This window comes from Peromyscus leucopus, chromosome 3, assembly GCF_004664715.2.
Source record: "Peromyscus leucopus breed LL Stock chromosome 3, UCI_PerLeu_2.1, whole genome shotgun sequence".
NCBI classification, from domain to species: Eukaryota; Metazoa; Chordata; class Mammalia; order Rodentia; family Cricetidae; genus Peromyscus; species Peromyscus leucopus.
The window spans coordinates 56971871-56991247 of record NC_051065.1 but is presented as its reverse complement, the minus strand read 5'-3'; the positions used below and the strand labels follow the sequence as shown (position 1 = coordinate 56991247).

The 19377-nt window shown below is 45.6% G+C and overlaps 1 long non-coding RNA gene across 1 annotated transcript in view; it reads right to left on the bottom strand.

Moving 5' to 3' along the window:
• Positions 1-13603: 13603 nt before the first annotated feature.
• The window catches only part of LOC119087600, a 67581-nt gene continuing 61807 nt past the window's right edge, over positions 13604-19377 (bottom strand). The window contains exon 4 of the long non-coding RNA XR_005091068.1: positions 13604-13786. This is a non-coding gene — a long non-coding RNA (uncharacterized LOC119087600). The remainder of the gene's footprint in view (positions 13787-19377) is intronic.

Below are 19377 nucleotides of genomic sequence, written 5' to 3'. Positions count from 1 at the left end.
TGGCCAACAGAAAACAGATCAACAGATGGGGAGGAGAGATCTTGGCTTCATCAGATCCAGCAGTCTTCTTTCTGAGACTGGCCTCTGAGACGGGAACGCCTGACCGACATGTTACCACCACTGTTTCATAAACCAAGGGCAGGGAGAGTGCTCCTCTGCCTACCTGTGAAAGCACATCCTAAAAATGTGGGCCTCTGGTTTAGAACCGGGAACCTAGGCATAATTAGTAACTCAGCAACCGTGACTAGTTAGTTAAAAAAGTTTCAGGTGCAGAACAGATAGAGGAATCCTGTCATTTAAACTTTGAAACTGAAAGCACAACTCGTGGATTACACGTGAAGAGGAGGAGACAGTGGGAACAGCAGTTGGGTAGAAAAACAAGAAAAGCAGCTCTGAGCTCTTCCGAAAAGACTCATTTCCCTAAAACCCCAAATCCACCCATACAAAACTAGGGGAGGATTCCTCCCCTTTCTGCTTACCAGGGACACCTCCAGTTCTCCTGGGGGCAAGATGTGCGCACTCGCTTTTCTGGAGGACCTGTGTTCTGCTGAAGATGGGGATCCCCTTGATGAATGAAACCACACGGTAATATATGTGGTCTGAGCAAGCCATTGGCTACGGGAGGCCAAGGCGTGTGTAAGTCTGATTTGCCAGCCTTCGGGTAAGCCTCTCACAGCCCATCTCCGGAGAAGACGCAGGATGCACTACACCCCAGGAGAGTCAAAACTAGACAGGGTTCGTTGTGCTGCAGGACTCTCCCCAGCCCAGAGGAAACCACAGCCGACCACAGGAGATCTGGCTCCTCCGCCAGGCAAAAAAGAATTATGATGTTGACACCGGCAATTTACCAACGAGTCCCACACCAATGCCAGAGCTTGCTCTCTTTATGTGACTGCCTGGCAATCAGATGTAGGAACATGCAAGGTATATGCACACTCTTAGGTTCAAGGGGCAGGGCTATGGTCTGGGGGATCTAAGGGGATGGCAAATTCTGCCAAAGAGTGGTACAAAAAAGAAAGGAATGTTAACTTTTGGGTTCCCTGGAGACCCACAGAGGTGAACAACTAAGACCTACGGAACAATTGTGTACCTAGTCCTGTTAGCCCAACGTTTCAACGTGGTTTTGGACCACCTGAGTGAAGACTGCCTCTGTGGAGCCCAGGAGTGTGCTCGTCAGTCACAAGCATCATGGGTCATTCTCTTATACTAGCTTTGTTTGGTGTTGCCAGTATTTTGCCCAATAGTTAAATCTGGCTGTATCAGAATGGAGATTCTCTATTTCACGTTACCACTGAAATCCCTTTCATTCCCTCAAAAAGAGTATCTCACACGTGAAGACCCACTGCATATTATAAACAGCTGCAGAGTACCAGAAGACACACCCCCTCTGATTTATTCCTGTTAAAACATACCATACCTCAGGTGGCACAGCCAACCCTATATATACTTCTTTACACTTTATCAATGTATTCTATGTATGCTTTTATGTCTCAAGAGTGAAGCATGCCTAAGTTTTTTTTTTAAAGCTACGTCAGGTCAAATCTCAAAAACATCCTATCTACTACATTGAGCTTCAGAGTTCTGTCACACCTCCAACAGGTGTAGACCCAAACAGTAAAATCACCACCTCTACCTGCACCGATAATCAGCCTTACCCTTATCACAAGTTTAAGGTCATTTTAGAAACACAAACTTTTGTCAAGACGTGTTTCAAAATGTATGCGAACACCATCTTGATGTATGAGAGCCCGTTACATTTCAACTCAGATGTGTATATACTTAACTTTTATTTGCTGGTGTGTTAATCTATTAAGCCCTGCACTATGTAATGGCCTTTCTGCCAAGGACAGGCCCTTACACAAAGACAGACCCACAAGATATTATTGCCCAGGAATGCCAGAACTGTCTTCATTTGCAAAGTATACCCTGTCAAATCCACAATGATGAAATCACCTGACATCTTTTTTCAGGATGTGCTGCTGTTCTTAACTGGTACATGGTTGTAGTGTGGGACCATTATATTACAAGCAGCAAGCTCATGCACACATATCTGAGACTCAAACGGAAAAGGGAACTTAACATTAGGCAATCATTAACCAAAAGATCTTAATACCACGTCAGGCTACAGAGCAAAGATCGAAACGCCGCCTCTAAGAGTCGGTTATTTCTAAGCTTCTGCCAACACGGAAACATGAATGTCCTCTCCTGTCTTCTGGGGGCTGTTTTCTGGTTTTATAAAGAGGTGTCTCACCTGACAAAGCTGCTATATGTCAAGTGTATGTGCAGAAAAAATGTCCAGAGTGAGGAGAGATGGATGTCCAAGTCCATCCAGGGCCACCAGCTTGGACTGGGAAAGTCCAGGACTCCATAATCAACTGTCCTTTCGAATAAACACACTACACCTAAATACAATCAGGAACTTGATATTCCTGTATCAAATATATACATGGGTACTTAAATGAGATGGCATTTTCAAATTCATGCTTAAATCATTATTTTCGGCAACTATCTATTTTCCTATGATTCCAATTTTTAGTTTTGTCCTGAAAATAATGAGCAAACATTCTAGTGTGGCTAACAGCATTTTAAAAGTCTGCCCTTAATCACGGGATACATCGAGACCCTTGGTGGCTACCTGAAACGTCAGCTAGTTGAGAACCCCACTACATAGTGTACTTTCTCCTAGACATACATGCCTATGATAAACTAACTCATAAATTAAGCTCAGTAAAGGACTAACAACCAATTTAAAAAAAGATTATTGTTACCTATTGGCTTAAGACTGGAGTTTATCTTCCCTTAGAAACAGAGCTTCTAATGACTGTCCGGGATCCAGGCTATTCCACAGAGCTGACCTCGCTCAGAGTGTGTGCATAATGCTATGTGAAGAGTTGTGAAGAGCAGGTGTGCATCTGTGCAGCAATGCTGGCAGTTAGTGAAGACACATGCTAAGAACGACCTTCATTTGTCTATATGCAAATGTAGGAAGGTGTAAGCACTAAGGCTGGGAAACTTGCGGAGTTGACCACACAGTAGTGTGACTGATGACTACTGTTCTTAGAAGAGAAAGACACTTGAGATGCAGATGAAATATGTGTACCTACTTCATATATATGGAATTGAAAAGACTTTGAAAGGTCATCAGGAAGAGAGGGATAGTGACCACATTCCTCCAAGTCCCGCAGAAAGGTGTTGTGTTGGACATGTACCCTGTACCAGGAGAACCAGACTGCTGCAAGACTGACAAAAGGCAGGTGATGTGCTGAGTGGCCATGTGTGTGACTTAGACGTGTGCAAAGCCAAGAGCGGCCCTGCGTGTGACCAAGATGTGTGCAAAGCAATCTGGGAAGGCCTTTGTGTGGTAAGCTTGGTAAGAAGCTGGTTGTCAGTCTTCCAGAGAAGTAGCATTGGGTCTGGCTGGTGACTCAGACGGTGAGAACACCGGCAGGGTTCAGAATGGTGTCATGCGGTGTGGTCAGCCTTGTGGTGTCCAAGCATGAAAGCAGTGAACTTCCCACAGGCATGGGGCTGGCTCAACAGGCAGAGGCCATAGCCTCGGCAGCTCAGCAGAGCAACTCACTCTCCAGATCTCTGTCCTCTGATAAAAGACTCTGGCAGAGGGAACTAGGGACTATAATCTGAAAGATCGTTTATTATTAGCATTGCTAATTTTAAATTACTTATGAAGATGATTAATGGACATAATCTTATCATTCTTATCCATTTTAATGTTACACATTTGCCAAAGGTGAGTTGAACTAAAGTAATATTAAAAGGTCTTTTAAAAAGTGATCACATGAACTTTACAAAATTCACTGGTGACATTTAAAAGTGTGTCATTAGTTGACCAACATATAATGGACTCTATAGTTCTGTTTTCATTGGTTACAATTTGGTGTTTTGTTTTTGCTTCTTTCCCCTTGCCTCTTTCTTCTTTTGGGTGGCATTTTTTTTTGGGGGGGGAGTTATTGGATTTTTGTTTTTTTTGAGAAAGACTTTAAAGTTGGGTGATTTGGGGGGAGAGGAGCGGGAAGGACTTGGGGGAATGGAAGAATATGATAAAAGACATTTAGATTTAAAAGCTGTAATTTATATAATACAAGTGTGTGAGTGCTGAGCAGCAGCTTTCCAGTTCTGCCAGCAGGGGAGCTCAGGAGAAGGAAGGCAGCTGTATTTTACTAAAACCCCGCTCCTTTGGGTTCCTGTGAAGCTGGTCTGTGTCTGCAGGGTTTTCAAACCATGCGAGCAGCACTTTAAGAAAAACGAAACAGAGCAGAATAAAAGGACAAGAGCTCAGCACACATATGTGACTACATATGTGTGGCATGAGCTCATAACACGTATATAACTACATGTGTGTGGCATGTACTTTCCACTCTGTAAAACCCAATCCTTTCTTGGAAAGAAAATGATCTGCTAGGAAAGGTTAGAAATTATGCTTGAAACCAAGTGGGTGGATCACATGTAGATTTAATTTGAATTGGAACTGAGCCATCCTTCTTATCTTGGGAACTAATCCATAAACCAAGTTGTGTTTACACTATGCTAAACACCAATCCTAAAGGTATCTTGTAAGTCATTCTTCAATCAATCACCCTGTAATCTGTTCTCCCTGAGGGGTTACGACCGGATGAAGGTTTAAAAAAAAAAAAAAAAAAGCAATCAAAATAAAACAAAAAACCCAACAATAAAAACCTACTTCAAATCCATTTCACAGGGTTGTTAATTATTAAGTAGGATTAAATTACAGTAATAGCAGCTATCACACACTGAGTGCTTTATCATGTGCCGCTGCATGTTTTTGCACTGTACACACCATTAACTCCCTTGATCCTCTCAGTAGTCCCATAAAGTAGACACTAACATGATTTGTTTTATAGATGAACATATGAAAAGCTAAGTCGGTCGCCTGCCATGTAATTAGTGTGAGACATGGGGTTTAGCATCTCGAGCCATGCTTTGGGTATGTAGGTAGTATGAGCCTGGAGTTTAGCATCTCGAGCCATGCTTTTGGTTGCAGAGCATCAGAGTACCACAATTGTTATGACGTGGGGAGAAAGGAAACATGAACTACCTCAGGTCTAGCCTCATTTCTCCATGCTTGATGCCCCAGGGCATGCACACCACGCTTCCCAGAAGAGCAAGAGAGCGTCCACCTTTCTCTGTGCTGTAAGGAGCGGACTCCTTACCTTTCTGCAATTCTCATTTAAATCACAGAGAGGAGGAGTCTGTTGTAGTGCTGGTCCCCAACTTTCATCCATTCTGAATGCCTCATCCAGGACTCATCTCCACAAGCCACCGACCTTCTGGTGATGGACCTCCTGGGCTGACTATCTGGAGCTCCAGGGTGCAGTCTTTGTTTGCATCCTCTGACTAGGGGCTCACTAGCTTCAAATAGGCTCTGAGGGAACTGTAGGTCCATCACACTGTGGTGGGTATTTAGTCATGATTCAGGAAAATATGAACTGATATGCAGCCAAACTATGTTAAACACCACTCAAACTGCCATGTAAAGGTTTTAATTTGGATGTGAAAGGTCACCCTATAGGCTCATATGTTGAATGCTGAATGAATACTTGAGCTGCTCTGAAAAACTGTGGAACCTTTAAAATGTGGGATCCACCTTGCTTGTGCACGAGCTCTTGGAGACTCAAGGGGTCCCAGAGCCATCCACTATCAACACCCGCATGCCTTCTTGATGCCTTTCAACTGTGAGACGAAGGAATCCCTTCCTCCCTTCAGGCCGCTTCTCCCAAGTGTTTGGTCCCAAGGAAAAGTACCTAGTACAAATGCTGGGTAGACAGCCAAGATGCAGTCCTCCTTCATCCCGTGAGCTAAAGTAGTCTGCAGCTAGCAAATGAAGGCAAAACTCAGGTCTTCATCGGACACTTAACTACAACTGCAGACTTCTATCATGAAAGCGCCTTTTGGGCAGAGAAAAAACAAACCACCGAGGATTTTTAAAATGTAAGTTATCAAAATTAATATATGTGAATGGTTTACACACTGTGACATGGGGTATTAAATTTCAGAATAGTTTAGGGTATTTTTAAATGTAATGAAACACGAATAAAATCTGGGGCTTAACTGCGGTGACTGTTATACCACACTTTTTTATCTTTCCATACAGTCTCTAGGTGACGTTAAAAACTAATAATTATTCTTTTATAACATACAGTTCAGACAGAGCACTGTTAATAACATCTTCCTTGAATAACACTGTTTACATATGACTGTTAATTCACAGAAGAATCAGGAAAGATGACTTTACTATCCATCGTTAAAATGATTTTTAGGTATTTTAAGGCTATTTCTCTTAATGAACAGACTGAGCTGTTCATTTCTATGAAGTACTCAGTGTGTCTGAAACCAGTACATAGTCTGGGACACACACTGTGGTTTTCAAAAACTAAAAGGATGATTCAACAGTGTACTAATACGGTCAATCTGCTTCTGAGAAAGACACCCTTGGGAGAAACCAGTGATGTCTGCCTTGGCAGTGCGGCACTTGCTGCAAGTGGTAACAGCATGTGGGGACTTTTCTGATGCTGCTACTCACTCTTCCCGTCCACTTACCCTGCCCGTTTCCTGGGCTGAGACAGGAGCATTCTTTTGCAAGACAGCCTAGAGAAGAAGGAAGAACCTCAAATATGGCGATTAAGCTTTTCTTCTTTTAACTGGACACAGAATGGTTCACGGGGGAGGAGAATCAAATACAAAACAGTTTCCTTTGCAAACATAACTTATTAACATATTTAAAACTGCAACCAGGGGCTGGGGACACAGCTCAGCTGGTAGAACACTTGCCAAGGTTCCATCCCCAGTACATAAAACTAGGCGTGGTGTCACAAGCCTGTGACCCCCTTCTTGGGATGTGGGGACAGGAGGATCAAAGGTTTATAGTCACCCTTGGCTACACAGTCAATGTGAGGCTAGCCTGAAGTACCCATAAGACCCTGTCTCAAAACACAACAAAAACAAAAACTGCCATCACAAAACCCCCTGCATTTATGCCAGAAAAAAACGGCATGGCTACCAACTTTGTAGCCAGCAGCATTTGCTTGTATTAAGTAAGAATCTGGCTGAGGCCTCCCGGGAGTCCAGAAAGGAGGGCTTTTGGAGCTGAGGAAGAGTGCACAGAGCTGGGAGGAGAGGGAACATTTAAGGGAGGAGCTATTGTTAAAGGAGGAAGTTGCTCCAGGTTTGAAAGCAACTCACAAAGCCTTCATTGTCGCAGGATGAGGGTGGGCCTCTGTCCTTCCTGCCCTCAAGCTGGCCAAGTGGAAAAACCAGTGAACTAGGATGTGAGTGGACACTCACAAGGTAAATAATGTTTTAAAATCGTAAAATACATCCTGATGGTAATTTTTAGCAAAACGTACCCTCGAATTCTTAAGGGACAATGAAGACTCCGCAACTGTCCAAACATTCTGGAGAAAGAGGGCAAGGAAGGGACAATGCTGCTGACTTCCAAATACACTATAAAGCTATAGTGATTAAAGCAGTATGGCAATGTCATTAACACAGACAAAACCAGTGGGAAAATAAACCTATGCGTACAGTTGATCGATCCTGACGAGGATGCCCACACCTATGGAACAACAGTGCCGAGAAGATGAAAAAACAAGGAAACAGGGACTCTTGCACCCTACAAAATAATGTGCGTCACGTGGGTTGGTGAGGTGGCTTCATGGGGAAAGGCACCTGCTGCCGAGCCCGACAATCTGAGCTCCATTCCCAGGACCAGAGAGTACCTATCCCTGTGAGCTGTCTCCTGACCTCCGCACATGTACTGTACTGCGCATGTGTACCTGGAGCGCATGCTCATGCACAGTAAATACATACAATGTAATTTTTAAATTTAAAACCGGACACAAATGGGCTAAAGACTTAAATTTAAAGCCCGAATGCAAGAAATTATTTGGAGAAAACGGGGAAGGGCTACATCATTGCATCTGGGCAGGGATTTCTTGACTACACAAAAGTACAAGCAGTAAGAGCAGAAGCAGACAACTGGGACCAGAGCAAGTGAAGAAGCTCAGCAGGGCACAGGAGACCTGCAGAGGAGACACAGGGCCTGGGTAAGGCACCTGTCAGTCATGTATCTGACAGGCACACCGAGCACACGTAAGGGATGCCGCCTGTGGCCCAGAGGCAAAACCACCTCATCTCTAAAGTGGGCATTTCTCTGAAGATGACATACAAATATGACCGTGATGCCCATGAAAAAGATTTTCAACATTACTGGTTTGCAAGAAGATGCCAATCAAAACCACAGTGGGAGCTGCGTGAGGTAGAGCACACCTTCAGTCCCAGCACTCGGAGGCGAGCAAGCTCAGCTCTGTGAGGTCCAGGCCAGCCTGGTTTACAGAGCAAGACCCCGTCTCAAAACAAACCACAGGAGGCTATTGCCTCCCACCTTTCAGGATGGTTACTATAAAAAACAAACAAAAAACGTGACAGCAGAGAGATGCGAAACTGCAGCCCTCACACAGCATCCATCGATGCAAAAAGCGGCTGCAACAACATGTACACTGCACAGGAACGCACACACAATGACTCGGTGCTTGTGTGTCCATCTCCCATCTTCCTAATTCCCGATACGGCCACACCTGAGGCGCTGACACAGACACACCTTGCCGCATACAGGTGCTTCGACTGGAGGAGGTACTCCTAATTATATTACTATGTCCGATGACTGAACGTGCAGAACACTTTTCAAGTACACACTTGAGAACTTGTAACACCAAAATTATTAACGTGCTCCCAACTGCAGAGCGCTTGGGTCACTGTATTATTCTATTACACCCTCTGATTTCCTTCTTTGTCATCACGGCTCATCCCCAAATAAAATGAGAAACTCCTTAAAATTGCAAACAGCACTCCATTATTATTTGGACCCAATTAGCCCGAGATTCCAATGGGGCTCTGGGTGCCACAGGATTCTCTCTGAGGGTAGGAAAGCATTTCAGGCTGGGCTTTCCGATCTTGTGAGCATTAAACTGGATGGCAGTAGACCCCAGCCTTATGCTTTCAGCTGATGCTTAGCATGCAGGACTCACCAAATGTAACATGATTACTTACCTTTGGAAATTGTTACTGTTTTGTGTGTATGTGTATGTAGGGCATGTGTGTGCACATGCATGGGCAAGCCGGATGTTGACATCAAGTGCCTTTCTCAGTTGCTCTGCACCATTTTGGGGGCAGGGACTCTCACTGAATCAGGAGCTCGGGGGCTGGCTGGCCCGAGCGTCTGGGGGACCTCCCTGTCTATGTCCCTTTACACCCAGTGCTCTGGTCACAGACTTGGACTCACAGCTCGCTTTCACACGGGTGCCCAGAGGTGTGAACTCAGCCCCTCACGTCTGCAGTGAGGCACACCAGTGACTCAGCCATCTCCCTAGCCTAACATTATTTTCTTTGCCATATAAACCCGAAAAAGTCTACAGGAGACACGGACGTGACAACTTCCTGCTGCAGCTTTTGGCGGCGTCGTATCTTGGGCCTGGCAGTCACAGTGGCTATTCGTTAAATGTGATTACTGTGCACACGACCTCAACAGGGACATGGAGAACTTCAGTCCCAGGTTCAAAACCAGCTGTCTGGAACGCACTGCTTCAGCTCTCCTTGTTTAACCCCCTTCTAGTTAGTCTCACTCAAGCTTGGCTGCCTGACACAGGCCTCTTTCTGTCACTCTTCAGATCCCGGGAGCCTTGACAAAAGAACAGTTTCCTCGGATAACAGCCAGGAAGGTGGAAAACGTGTAAGACACATTTTAAAATACACGTTCTCCATGTTTGAGGTTACAAAACCCAAATGCATTCTTTTATGTTTCCAGCTACTGTTTGATTTGATCCCTTAAGCTCTATCCGCCCAGCTCTGTTCTCAGACGTTGCTGTGACACCGAGCTTACCTACTGAGAAGGACAGAGACCATGAGGATGCCGGCAGGTAGGCCCGCACTGGGCTCTGAGCGGCTGGCTCCAGGGACTAACACACACACATGCTGGCATTTTCCTACCAACTTCCCTTTACTTATGAGTAGAAAACTGTGTGAAACAAGGAAAGGTTAGCAAACAGTGAGAATCTTATTTCCAAGCAACAAGAGACACAGTCCAGTCCAAGACAGATGGACGACTACTGCGTTAATTTAAAAGAACAATTTTGTACACGCTAGTCCTTCAAATCTGTTCTGGACATAGTATATTAGAAGTGCATAATTACGTGTCTTGTTTTGTTTTTTGAAGCAATCCTGCCCCTGCACTCAGTGAGAACTTCCCCAAGTGAGCACTGCACCGAAGTCACCATGATGTTCCAACTGGGGCTTTGAAGCAAAATGTCAGTACCCTGGATTTCTTTTTCTAAAAATTTGTTTTGATTTTTAAATTTTTTCTATGTATGAGTATTCTGCCTGCACGTATGTATGTGCATCCCGTGCACACTTCATGCCTAAGGAGGTCAGAAGAGGGCATCAGATCCCTGGAACGGAACTTGGGGTGTCTGTGAGCAGCCCTGTGGGTGCTGGAAGCAAACCTGGGTCCTCCTAAGCGACACGTGCTCTTAACCACTGAGCCGCCTCTCCCATCTCTGCCTTTATTTTTCCATTGCCAAATTTGTGAATGGGAACAAACGCACCTCTCATGTAATAAAACTAAGCCATCGAAAGAGCAAGCTCTAACTGCTCTTGGAGAAGTGAGTTACCCCTTTCAAAATCTTTTAAATGACCAGGGTCTGAGAAATAATCACTGCATGATTGTTTTGTAGCCCCACTGAACAGGAGGAAGGACAGGACTAGGGTTTAATCATGAAATCCTCTTCCCTGTTACATCTCTACTCCTTGAACCAAATTCTCGGGTCTGAATACTTCTTAGTTCATCAGATGTGATCTGTAAAGGGCAAGTGTGTTTGAGGGGCTTAGGCAGGAAGCTTCAGTACATTCTACTATAAAACATATCCACGTGCTATGAAAGCTTAAGGTCCTATGATAATTTCCAGAAGAGAACAGCGATGCAATACTACATTTTGGCCAGCAGGTGTCTCTCTGGAGCACTTGACACTAACCAAGAAAAGGACCAGTTAAGGAAGACGCCACCATTATTCAAACTCTACCACTGTGGACCTTACCACTTACTGGGGTATGGAGGTGGGGGAGGATTTTGAGATCAGAGCACCACAACGGTTATGTTTCTGAGAAACTGTACATTTCAATATAAAAATTATGACAATTAATGCAGAAGTAGTATTTTCTTAAAATTATTTCATAGCAAGATCTTTGTGTGGGGGCAAACGCATTCATGTGCATGTGTACATTAAGGTAGAAGTCAGAGGTCACTGTCAGGTGTCACTGTCAGGTGTCTTTATCACCCATGGCTTATTTACTTACTTATTTATTTATTTATTTATTTATTTATCAGGTGTCTTTCTACTATCCATGGCCTTTATTATCCATCCATCCATCCATCCACCCACCCACCCACCCACCCATCTAGGAGACAGAATCTCTTACTGACTTTGCTCAACTGATTTGGCAAGACTAGCTGGCCAGTGAGCTCCAGGGATTCTCCTGTCTCTGCCCCACAGAGCTGGTGACTGATTCCAGATACAGGCTGACAATTCTGGCCTTCTCCATGGGGCTGGAAGGAAATTCAGGTCCTTAGTGATGATAAGCACTTTAGTGACTAGCTTACCTTCTCCGTCCTGTTTAATAGTGAGATCTAACGGCACAAAAGGATGTGTCTTTCAAAATGGCAAGACGACTCTTTGTAAGGAAAGCAATGTCAAAGCTCAGACAGCTGAGCAGGTGACGGCAAACAGAAGACAGGAGTGGTCAGTTACAACAAGGGGAAAGTCTGTTGCAGACTTAAGTAGCTGAAGACCCAGGTTCGGATCTCAGCATCCCCATGGCCGCTTAGACTCATTTGTCAACTCTAGTTTCACAGCATCTGATGCTCTTTGGTCTCTGAGGGCAAGGCACATTCACAGTGTACACACACACACACACGTTCAGGCAAACATTTGTACACATTACATAAATAATTTAAAATTAAGGCAAGTTTGCAGTGTTTTAGAGACAAAGAAACAGCAGTGACCGAACACAACTCGGGAAAGACCCACGGGCCGCTGTCACAGCACAAAAGCCTCAGGTCTACAAGAGGACAGTGCCCTGGAAGTCATGATCCGAATTAAAAGAAACAGCAAGTGTTAACATAAATACACTAGAGGGCCAGGTGTGGTGGCGCACGTCTTTAACCCCAGCACTGGGGAGGCAGAGGCAGGCGGATCCCTGTGAGTTTGAGGCCAGCCTGGTCTACAGAGCGAGTTCCTGAATAGTCAGGGCTATGTAGAGAGAGCTGGTCTCAAAACAATTAGAGAACGGCGACAGGAACAGCTGCATGCAGCGCTAACTGGCATTTCCTCGCATGGGTCCGAGTGTCGCGGACACACTCAGTGCACCTGTTGTGCGGGTAATGGCCACGCTAGCACCTCCCCGAAGAGTAACCACACAGGTAATGTTACACCCCAAAACCCGAGCAGGGAACCACAGCCATCACCAAGGGGCACTGTATTTAGGACAAGGCAGGCAACTTACCACGCCACACCAGAGGGAAGAAGACAGACACATCATGAAGACCGTCTAGAGGAAAGTCTACCAGACTGGTCCCTCACCCTGAAGCAGGGATGCTGACGTATTGAAGGAGAGGAACCAAGAAGAGAGAGAGTTGAAAAGGAGGGAAATAAAGTCCAGAGCATCGCCACACGAGGAGACACGAATCCGGATACACGTGCAGAACCAAACAGACACGGGTGGGATGAGGAGGAAGGGCTGCGCTCCCTGCAGCCACAGGCACACGTGTGTCTCTTTATCATCACCACTGGCTCGGTGTCAAAGCCTTCGTGGTGCCACAAAGTTGGACGTTCAACGATTGGGAATTTTTCATCCAAGTTATCTGCTGCCCCCAGAACACGGGGTGCTGCTTTTAAAGACATCTGTATGTGTCATTAAATGCCAATCCCTAAGCCACCTTGGTGGCCACCTTAAATAAACCCATTCTTCATTTTCCCAAATGATAAACTCCTAGGGTCCTGGCTAGATGGCCAGCAAGCAAAGGTGCTTGCCACCGAGTCTGATGATCTAGGGTCAATCCCCAGGACTCATTACGTGGTAGAAAAAGAGAACAAACTTGTCCTCTGACGCCCATGTCCCCTGCCCCAACACAAACTTTATTTCAAGGCTGGGCAGGGAAGTGCCTGTTATCCCAGCGCTTAGGAGGCAGACGCAAAAGGATCAGGACTTTTGAGAGTGGCCTGAGCTACACGAGGCTCTGTCTTCAAAAGTTTTAAAATCATAATAATTATTACTTAAAATTATTATTATTAAAGTATCAACAAAATTTCAAAGAAGCTCTTTAGTTTCAAAACTGAAACCAATTTCACATTCGAAGTTATTATGAATGGGTGCTTGAAGGCAAAAATAAATTGGTGTGCCAAGATAGTTTCTTAGATCCACTCAGGCCATTTCTGGACTTACCAAGGCTGCTCATTCACCCTTGGAACGAAAGGTGTGGCTTTGTGTGGAGTTTTCTATGTTTGTGACTAGTTCATTTGGAGCTTAGGTACACCGACAATAACTTAGAAAAGGGCAAACACACACGGTTTCCTGTGTCAGATACTATTCTAAGCACTTACAAACATTAACGTAATAAATATAAACACAGCTAATTTCACTTACATGTTTGGTGGTTTACTGTGTTCCGATAAAAGGGCCTAGGTTGCTGCAATTTTTCCACCTGCAAAGATGAGGACAGGATTGTTAGCAAGTGCTCATGATAGTGATCCACACATTTCCAATCATGTTTCCAGACTCGGGAGAACCTTAATCCATCATTTCAGGCTAACTTTATTGCGTTCATTAAATAAATAAATAAAAAAAAAAAAAAAGACCCATTAAAAAAATCATCTCTCCATTCAATAGTAATAAGGACTTGAAAAACAAGTATCCCACGGCTTCAAAGACAACCACGTAACACCATGAATTCAGTTTAGCCGAGGCTCGCCTCACTCTGGATTCTTCCGTTGGCTGTGACACATTTTGTAACATCGAGGTGTGAGGCCTGTGCACCCCACTGCACCCGTGGAGGTCAAAGGACACTTGTAGCAGCTGGTCCTCTCCTTCCAAACAACTGGGTCTCGGGGATCGAACTCAGGCCATCGTGTTTGGAGGCAAGCACCTTCATGGTTGAACCACTTTTGCCAGCCCCTTTTCCAAGTCATCCTTCCCTCTGAAGACCATTTGTAAGTGACCATCTAACTTCTCACCTTACCCTATGAAGTAACTGCAGCTCTAGAGGGAAGACCAATCCATAGATGTACTTTAAGAACTACCTAAAGATTCAACACAATATAATGGGAAAAGCGTCAAAAAGGAGGGTTACTGCTAAGGCAAGGTTCAAGTGACATTTATCCTGGGGAGTTTGAGGTCGTCCTCGGGGTCTCTCCCTCTTACCCCTCAGCTGTGGTGGAAGGTCCCTAACAGACTGGTAAGGTCCTAACACCCAGCATTCATTTGTAATGGAAAACACAGCTGTCAAAAAAACAGCAGCTCCAACTAGTTTCATCAACAGTTCCTGTCCTGCCAGCACACAGGTGCATCCTGGGAGCCCCTGAATCCTCGACTCCAGCATCTTCTGGCAGTTTGGAAAGGAGGACACGTCCACGGAATGAATTGTCTGGTGAACCTGCTGGAGCCACCACCAGTGAGAGCCCTTCTCCTCCCCTCCAGCCCAGGCCCTCCTTCACTGCCCTTCCCCAGGACGAACAAGAACACATCTCTAGCTCTTATTCCCTCCCAGTCTCTTACCCAAGATGCGTCTTGAGGAACCACCATAAAACATAAATCAGGCGGGGTTCAACCATACTCACTCTTTTACCCTGGATGTTCTGACACTTGGCCTGCTCTGGTCCTGCCCCCCGCCCCCCAGTTCTGACTCTTTAACCTCCTCTCACTGAACCACAAGGTCCCTGTGCTAGACCTGCTCATTTGATTGGTCCAGGTGACTACAGGGGCTCAGTCGATCTGTTCTTGAATGGCTGATAGCCTAGGACTATTAGAACCCAAGGTACCATCACCCACACAGGGAAGGCTCTGCCGGCCAGACCGCATGGCTTCATGGGCCACGTGCGGACCTCCCTGTGCTGCCCCTTACTCCAAGAGAACCAGGAACCAGATGGGCTCCATCTATATTCTTGTCTCAATTTTTGTTGTTGTTGCTGTTTCCTATGCTTCTGTGGCCAAAATAAACCTGAAGCTATTAAAGGAGAAAGAGCACAAAGTTCAAGATGACTGAGGAGCAATTCTGCAGCAAGGCCTCTCTTGGGCAGAGGTTACTAAGAAACGCCATCAACAAAAACGAAAACACACTTTTGGCCAAGGAAGTCCTCAGAGGGTACAATGCTGGGAAACAATTCAGAAGTCCGAGTTAGCTTCAGGGTGCCACCACAACTGAGGCCGTGAGAAGTGTGAGGACTAAAGACGGCAGCCTTGCTGCTGCCTTCCTCCCATCCCCAGGGCACAGGACCAGTGCCCTGGACCACTGTGTTCTCCTGCCACTTGCCTCACACCAATCGACAATTAACTGTCATGCCTTAACTGCATGCCTGGTGTTCTGAATGGTTCACGGCTGTGGTTAATTTTTAAAAGATGTTCCCCTCACACGTTTCAGTTCTCATTAAGTGAGGGGATTAAGAACAAACTGGTGGAGAGACCCCCCCCACACACACACACACAATACCTAAGTTCTAAATCCTTATCAAGACATGGGTCAGAGAGCCAACTGCACTCACTCTTGGAATGGCGTGCATGTAAATAGGCCAGGCACAGTTCTAGAGACTAGAGACACACGCCGAAGACAACCCCTGGCCTGGGAGGAGTGACATTCTAGGAGGAGACAATGAACACTTGAGAAGACCAGCACACACACACTGGATGATGTTAAGTGTCATGTAGAGAAGAGAAGAGGGGGAGCTGGGGGTGGGGCATTTAAACAGTGGTTAGGGGACACCTTACTGAGAAACTGAACCTGATCCTGGAAAGGGTACGACAGAAGTACAGTTTGGGAGTATATACATCTACATACACACACATTCCTATACTGGTCACTCCCAAGTACTAGTATTTTCTTCATTTATTCTGAAAATACAGGGCTTCGTCCCTAGCGAAGGAGAAAGGTCCTCATATTTATGTGGCCATGGCAGTCGATGAGTGTTTGAAACATGGTTCTCCACATAAAGATCTACTGCCCACAGCCAAATAAACATCAAACACAAGCACCCTACAACCCAGCTTCAAGTGTTTTGCTGGACCAGTGTGAGGTCAGCCAAAAAAAAAAAAAAAAAAAAAAAAAAAAAAAAAACCGCCTAGCCCCTCACAAAGGAGGCCTCATGCTTTCTATATACAGACTTTGGCCCTGATAACTGTGATAACTGTGACAGTACAATGGACATGACGAAATTTTTTAAAAATTAAGTAACCTTTTTATTCTCTGTTCTGTGGATAAATGGGGGTGGGAAGAGGCCACAGTGCAGAGTGTCCTAAAAACCAATGGGTTGCCAGTCTGGGAGCAGCTTTTTTTTTGAGTCCCTCAGCCTTGGAGGCTGCCGTGTGTCAGGAGTGGAATCCCTGCCCTCCCTTTCCCACAACACCTCAGTCCAGTGCTGGCCTGGTCTTAGCTGCAGACCAAAGCAGCACACCTGGTATTTAACTCTCTGAGCTGACATGCTGTGTTCACTCGGCTTCTCTCAAGTATGCCAAGACAGGCAAAGCCCTCCTGGTGATCTCCAGGCTGCCGCACCGCCCCATGGCAGGGTTCCTTCAGTGTCAATGTGTACGCAGCTGGGACCGGGGAGAGCACACTCGGATCCAGGGGGCTCATGTGCAAACGACATATTGCGATGATCAACACTTTATCTCCAAAATACTTTCAGCTCACATCCTGGCCATCTTCGACAATTCTCAGCATCTATTTCCTTTTTAGTTGGCTTCTAAGGGTAAGGGTACACTGACAAGATGTCCCAGCAGGTGAAGATGCTTGCTGCCAAGCCTGACCGCTGGACTTCCAGCTCTGGGATCTGCACTGTGGAGGAAGAGAACCAACTCCTGAAAGCTGTCCTCTGGCTTAAACACACCCCCCCCCCAAACATTTTCTTTTTCTTTTTTCTGGTTTTTCAAGACAGGGTTTCTTTGTGTAGCTTTGCGCCTTTCCTGAAACTCACTTGGTAGCCCAGGCTAGCCTCGAACTCACAGAGATCCGCCTGGCTCTGCCTCTCCAGTGCTGGGATTAAAGGCGTGCGCCACCACCACCACCACCACGCCGGCCAAACATTTTTTCAAGGGTAATATAGATAACGTTTTAAAAATCATTTGTTTAGATTCAGAGGCTTCAGCAGCAGGCATATAGGGCCTGCACATGTGCAAGCCAGATGGGCTCCCACTGCTGAGGGAGGAAGTGGACACTGGCTCCCACCTCTAACCAAGATGTCTGTGCAACTGACATCCCAAGCAAAGGAAAACTTAGTTTTCTCCAGTGAGTCTCACTGTATAAATGAACCACCACACCTCACGGTAGACCCCATGCCCAGCAGTAGGTGGTCAACACAAAATGAACTCAATGGCATTTTTTTGTTTCAAAGTGCTTTGTTGGAACGTTTTGTTTTTTGGTTTGGCTGTCTTACTGATCTTGTGCTTGTGCATTTTGTCTTGAGACAAGCTCTCTCTCTCTCTAGTCCCAGCTGTTCTGGAACTCTGTTTAGACGAGGCAGATTTCGAACTCAGGAGATACTCCTGTCACTGTCCCCAAGTGTCGGGGTTAAAAGGCATTTACTACCACTACTAGCCTTTTGCATCCATGTTTTGGTTTTTGCTTTCGTCTTTATTTTCCCCCGTCTATATGTGTGTTTCTTATTTTTGTTGGTTTTTTTTAAAAGAGAAAGGGGGTGAGGAGTTGAGTGATGGAGAGGATCTGTGAGGAGTGGGGGAGGGGGAATGTGATCAGAAAACACTGTCTGAAAACAATGTTTTTTAAAAAAATATTCTTTTTACGATCCTCAGCAAATTCGTGGAAAAAGGACCACTATAAAACCCTCAAGTGACTAAAAGGTAATAGATAACTAAAAAGAAACAGACTAGGTGTTAAGGAAAGGGCACATAGCAGAGAACAGACTCAGTCTGTGTGGCTCGTGTAGCTTACAGCCAAGTGAAGCGAGATGAGGGACCTGGGCACAACATAAACAATTATTTTCAAAGTAAGGCACTTCCCTTACTGAAGACAGACTTGCTCACTCCTTCATCTCCTGTATCAAACATGGCAAATAGGACAGGCTATAGGTCCCTCCCCAAAGGCCATTTCACAACTTGGTGCGTCATAGGCACTATGCCTAGAATGCTTTCCCAGTTCCAGACCAGCCCTTCAGACGGGAACACTGGGCTTCACCCCAGCCTCTTCTGAAGCGGGTGCCCCCGGCCTCCAAGCAGCGTGGACAGCTTTCACTCGGCTCAGCACACACAGCACATCCCGGCCGCATGCATGCACTTCTGCCTGACATTCTCTTGCAGATACAAGCACTCAGACCAGGTCTCGGAAGGCAACATCGTGAGCTAGCTCTCCACGTAGCCTTGGCGGCGACCACAGCGATTTGTACATCCGTGTACTCACTGGATGACAGAGGCTCCCAGTGAGGAGAAAATGGAGAGAGAGGATGAAGTTACCGTCTAACAACACAGGTGCACTGCAGAGCGCTCGTGGGTCCTGGGAGGAAGTTAGCTGGGTGTACGTAATTCTGCACAGGGGACGAGAGTTTCAGTGGGACGGTTTATCACTGTAGTGTGCTTGTAACCTCTTGGTATAGCTGACTCTGGAGAAACAGCCCTGATAACTTGCTTTTAATTAAGAACACACTATTTCACGCTACAAATAGATGAAGCCATGCTTGTGGTTTCCGGGAAGCCTGAAGAGGTGCCTATGGCACTTCCCTCCCATCACACCAGTCCGTCACTAAAGCACACACAGGCTGTCCACCCCAGGAACACACCTGCAATGCTTTGTGGTCTTCAAACGTTCCAATTTAGAGAAGCCTGCACCCCAATATTACTAATGAGTACAAAAAGGCAAACTTTATTCTACCATTTGTCCTCTTTTTCTGAGAATCTAACACTACAGTTCATCAGTTTTTACAGGCTACTGGGCAATTCTTAAAACAGGTATATATTCTGTGGTCACTTCTATGAAGGGCCTTTCTCACGACTCTTCAGTTTGATATAGGACTTTTCAACATCCCATTAAATAAGAAATCTGCAAACTGCAGCATCATTGCCAAGAACAGTAAT